Source organism: Adiantum capillus-veneris, chromosome 19, assembly GCF_014529385.1.
Source record: "Adiantum capillus-veneris isolate H3 chromosome 19, ASM1452938v2, whole genome shotgun sequence".
Lineage (NCBI taxonomy): Eukaryota > Viridiplantae > Streptophyta > Polypodiopsida > Polypodiales > Pteridaceae > Adiantum > Adiantum capillus-veneris.
Genome location: NC_140949.1, coordinates 142,750,855 through 142,756,854, shown reverse-complemented (window position 1 = coordinate 142,756,854; position 6,000 = coordinate 142,750,855).

The window sequence follows — 6,000 nt, the reverse complement described above, 5'->3', positions numbered from 1 at the left end:
ATGTATTTTCCATATTTCAAAGGTGGAAAGCCTTTGTGGAGAATGAAACAGGTACCAAGGTTAAATGCCTCATATCCGACAATGGAGGTGAATATTGCAGCCAAGCTTTTGAAAGCTTTTGTGCTAGAAATGGCATTCACAGGCAAAGTACAACCCCAAGGACACCTCAACAAAATGGGATTTCAGAAAGGATGAACATGACAATCATGGAGCGAGCACGAAGCATGCGGCTACATGCAGACCTACCGCTTGAGCTTTGGGTGGAAGCTGTAAGTACGTCTGTGTACTTAATCAATCGGTCACCCTCAACGGCATTGGATGGGGGAGTTCCAAAAGAGGCATGGACAGGTAAACCAGTGAATTATGCATTTCTCAAAGTGTTTGGGTGTGAGGCTTTCATGCACATTGATAGAAGCCTAAGATCAAAGCTAGATGCAAAGTCCAAAAGTGTTTCTTCATTGGCTATGGAGAAGGTGACTTTGGGTATCGCCTATAGAATCCTGAAGATGCTAAAATCTTAAGGAGTAGGGATGTAATTTTTAACGAACAAAATATGTACAAAGATTAATTGGAAAGAAAACAAACAAAAGAAACAGGTGATGAGTACATGGAGCTTGAGGACGGTGAAGACTCAAGGACTGCAAACGATGAAAATGTGCAACAACGTCAACCAAATGAGGAGCCTCAACCTATTCCCCGAAGATCTACAAGAGCAAGTAGACCTCCAGAAAGGTTTGTTCCTTCCTTCAACCATCTCTTGATCTCAGATTCTGGAGAGCCAGAATCATACGAATAAGCTATGCAACATGGATCCAAAGAAGAATGGACGAAGAGCATGCAAGTGGACCTGTTGTAAAAATAAACTCAATTAGGCTTGTCTTAAGCCTTGTGGCTGCTCATGATCTAAATCTCGAGCAAATGGATGTAAATACGGCATTCCCTCACGGTGACTTAGAGGAGGAAATCTACATGCTTCAACCAAAGGGGTATGAAGTAAAAGGTAAGGAGAAAATGGTTTGCACATTAAAGAAGAGCTTGTATGGTTTAAAGCAAGCATCAAGACAATGGTACTTGAAGTTTGATCGATGGATGTTGGATCATGGATTCACAAGATGCAACTCGGATCACTGCGTCTACACGAAGAATTTGGGAGATGGGAAATTCATCATCCTAATGTTGTATGTTGATAACATGTTGATTGCAAGTACTAACATGCAGGACATCAAAGACCTAAAAGAGGAGCTGTCTAAATCTTTTTCAATGAAATATTTAGGTGCTGCAAAGAGGATACTTGGTATGAAAATATCAAGGGACAGGATGAAGAAGACAATAAAGCTATCTCAAGAAGATTACATCAAGAAGGTACTAGAAAGGTTTGCAATGCAAAATGCAAAACCAGTTTCTACACCTTTGGCTGGTCATTTTAAACTAACAAAGGATATGTGTCCAAAGACACAAGAGGAGATAGCCTATATGTCTAAAGTTCCATATGCTGCAGCGGTAGGTTCTCTAATGTATGCTATAGTCTGGACAAGGCCAGATATTGCACATGCAGTGGGAGTTGTGAGTAGGTTCATGGACAACCCAGGTAAAGAGCATTGGCATGCTGTGAAGTGGATACTTAGGTATCTAAAAGAAACAACAACAAATGCTTTGTATTTTGGAGGAACTGATATTTTTCTAGAAGGGTATGCTGATGCAGATATGGCAGGTGACAAAGATACTCGAAGGAGTACTACTGGCTATGTGTTCACAGTTGGAGGCACAGCAGTAAGCTGAGCTTCAAAGCTGCAGAAAGTGGTTTCACTTTCTACCACGGAAGCAGAGTATGTAGCAATGACGGAGGCAAGCAAAGAAATTATGTGGCTTCACAAATTCTTAGAAGAGCTTGGATTCAAGCAAGATAATTGTGTCTTGTACAGTGATAGCCAAAGTGCTATCCATCTTGCGAAGAACTCAGCCTTTAATTCAAGGACAAAGCACATTGAGGTGAGATATCACTTCATACGCACTCTTTTGGAAGAGGGACAGCTAAAGCTAGGAAAGGTGCATACAAGTGAAAATCCTGCAGACATGTTTACAAAGGTGGTCAACAAGGAGAAGTTGAGCTTTTGCTAATCTTCAATCGGCATTCAAGGATAAGAAGCCAGGATAGAAAGCAGTCACAGGTTTGGTTTGGAGATCAGTCTCCAAGTGGGAGATTGTTAAGTATGGAGCCTGATTTACCCTTGTAATTTTCTGTGGTAAAAGCGCACATTTGTAAGGCCCCCATTATGAGGAGAAGTCATCGTGCGTGAAGGAAAATCACTCAACGGAAACCAAAATTTTCACGGCCAAGAATCAGGGGCAACTTTAGGGGCCTCGGGGGTGGAAGCCCCCTGAGACTTTTTTTTTCCCTCGTTGGAATATTCCTTTTCGCCGGAATATTATGGCCGGCCGGCGGCCGGAAAGTGGTTGAAAAACAACCGTCAGTTGACCGGTGGCCGGTAGTCAATGGCCGGTGGTCGGAAGTCAATCCGGTGGCCGATGGCCGAATTCAATGGCCGGTGGACGAATTCAAAAGCGGACTTGTCTTCTCAAGGGTGGCCACACATAGGCGGATTGGAGGGTCCGATTTGGACTTATCTACACAAGGGCGGCTACACATGGCTGCCTCATGAGAAAGGGCAGCCCTTTTGGCCTATAAAAGGAGGCCATTTCTACACACATTTCATAGTGTGAAGTTGATGCAACAAGATGAGTGTGAGGAGGTGAGAGTGAAGCAAGGCGGGAGCTCCAAAAGGGTATAATCCCTTTGTAAACTACTTCTTGTTTTGAAGTACTAAAGCCATTGAGTGGCTGCTTTCCCGTGGACGTAGCCCACATTGGGTGAACCACGTATATCGTGTGTACTCTCTCTCTCTCTCTCTCACTCTACTCTATAATCTCGTGTATGTAAATTTGTCTCTCTCCATTAAGTAATCTACTCAATTATCTATTTAGCTACGTCTTATTTCCTAACAACCTTGGAGGAAGATGCCGCCACCTAGTTTGATTATGTTGAAAGACGAGATTTCGAGACCATCCAAGAAGTATTTGAAGAATTTGTGGAGGAATTTTCTCAAAGAGGGATAGCCCACAATACTGTCTCTCAAGTCCATAAGTTCAAGTAGAAAGAGGGAGAATCTATCAAAAAGGAAGCGCTACGGTTGAAACGATACGTAAAATTCTTTGCAATGGAAGAATTACCTACTCAATCCAAACTCATGTTTATATTTATCAAGGGATTACGATATACGGCAGCGAATTTTCCAGGACCAGTTGGGGTTGAAAGACCACAGCCAGTTTTGGGGCAACCAACACCACTCCCAGGAGCAAGACCGATAGGTGTGAGGTATACTCCCACTGTGGAAGAACCGAAGGAACAAGCCTTGGTGCATGTACCTGTATATTACAAAGAGCCAAGTGGAACTATGGCTTGTCCTGCATACTACCCACCAAAAGAGCTGAGAGTGCCAGAACCATGGAGCATGATCAACAATGTTGGACCACCAACAGCGGCACATGCTGCAGGAGAAAGCAGATATAGTTTGGATGAGAGAAAATTGATGTTCATAGCCAATGGAGGCTTCAATGGACCGAGACCTGCTTACCAACAGAGGGGAGTTCAAGGAGCACCACGACAACCATTGGAACCATGCTATAAGTGTGGAGGCGACCACCTCATGAAAGATTGTCCTCATTGATGAGTACGTGTGTACGCGGATGCGTGCATGCATGCGTGATACGGTGCGTGCGGGGAAGGGGAAAGAGCACAAGCCGGTGTGGGTGGAGCAGCCTCACAAGACTCGAGATGAGGAGCTCTTTATTCTCATATGTAATGAAGAATAATGGTGTGTACACACGTAAGTGAGCAGTCAAACACTGGATGTCTGAGTGGGCAAAAGGCGGAGCGCCTTTACCCCAAAAATATCCCACTTAAAGGCGATGCATCGATAAGTGAGGCCTACTAGCTAAACTACTAGTATGTACAAGAAACTAGGTGAGAGACTCTTTCAACCTATGTCCACTGGCTCACTCTGTCGATCTACATGCGGTCGTATCGGCTCTGGTGGTAGACAATTGTGTGTACCCATGCTAGAGCCTACATGTAAATCTTGCAGACAACTCTACATGGTCTGCAAAGCTCCACAAAGCATCATGCTAGTGTCAGCCATCGTACGACTGACAATCCTTACTGCAAATGCTCCCACAGCAGCTGCTAGGTTGGGCCTCGACAGTGACAAGTTGAACATGAGATGTCCGAATGCTGACAAAATCTGCACAAGACTGGTTGTACTCACCTCCCCTAGGCTATCTGCAATCACTACATCCTCAGGACTACCCATCACGTATGGATGTGTCAACACCGACACTGAAGCTACGTCTCTCTCACCGATAAGCAAAATTGTGCATCCTAGCACCAACTCATCAGCCTCTAGCATGAGCATGTCAAAAAACTCCATATCTATCAGCTCTGTCTATGTCTCTTGGGATCAGGCCTACTCTACCTCTACCTGCACAAAGTCTGAACGCTTGATGTGTCTCATTAGAGCACTGTCACTCAATCTCTATCTCTACAGAGTTTACTAGCACGTTGTGCACAGTTAAATGCTTTGTCCCCTGAGCATGATGGAGATCACTAGCGAAAAAGATACATGTTGTCTCTCGCTCAAAGCATGCTAGAAACAAAACCGAGACTACACCGTCTCGAACCACAGACACATGCATAGGATATACCAAGCCGCTGCGGGCTCCTCTGGCAATCACTAGTGAACCACAATGTATCTGGAAAAACTGCTCTCTAAGCAGTACCTGACAACCAAAAGCTTCCAACTGTCTCACTGAGATCAAGCTATATCTCAGCTGAGGAATATAGCGCACATGTCGTAGCGTGTATGACGCACCATTGGGCAATGACAAACAAACATCTCTTGCACTCTCTATGTCAAACACCCAACCATCGGCCAAGCGCACATAACCAAGTCTCCCACTAGAAAATGAGCTAAGCCACTCACAACATGGTGCGACGTGGAAAACTGCATCGCTATTTGTGGAGAAAGTGTGGTAACCATAGACAAATTTGCAAGAGGTACACTAGAGGCAAGCATGACATCACCGTCACACTGGCATAGATTGCCACTGGAACTGCCTCTCTAACATTTGTCAAAGCCGTATCTGCATCTCGCATACATCTCCATTGTTGTCTCATACGTCTGAAACAACAGCGTCTAATGTGCCCTGTGTGACCGCAATGCCAACAACGCATGTATCGGCAAGAACGAGACATCTATGAATGTCACACATGTCTGCTGCCATAAGTGAACGCCAAAATGACAACAAAGTGGGAGATCACTCGACCACTATGCTAATCAAGCTAGCTCAAAATGCATCCAACGAGAGAGACTAGGTGCAAAATATTTACAAAAACCTGTGAAACCTGTGACTGTTAATCTGTAGCCACACAAGCATACACAATCACAATCCTCACTCCTGCGAGAGTGGATACAAGAACACCAAACTGTGTCCAAACTGACAAAACCTGTCAAAGCCTATCAAAGTGAGAGTAAGAACTCGATCACTGTCAAAGTGGGAATATATTGACCACTGTAGAAGATGGCATAACACTACGAACTTTTATGGCGAGAAGACGGGAAAAAACAAACAGAATTTCCTTTGAAAAATGAGTCAAAACTCAACGCAAACCGCAAGCCAAAAAACTATAGATAACTGCGAGAGTGGGAGTCAACTCGACCACTACACCATCAGAGAGAAAACTGTGAATACGTGCAAACCATAGCAAGAATCTGGGAAAAATCCGGCAGAGTTTCCCCTAGAAATTGAGCAAAAACTCAAAAAATCTCACCAAATCGCATGAAAACTAGACACACAATGTCTCAGTAAACAGATCCACAAATGTCTACATACGCTGTCAAAAGCCTGACAAACTGGCTCACTCTTGACCGAGTGGCTCTATGGGAC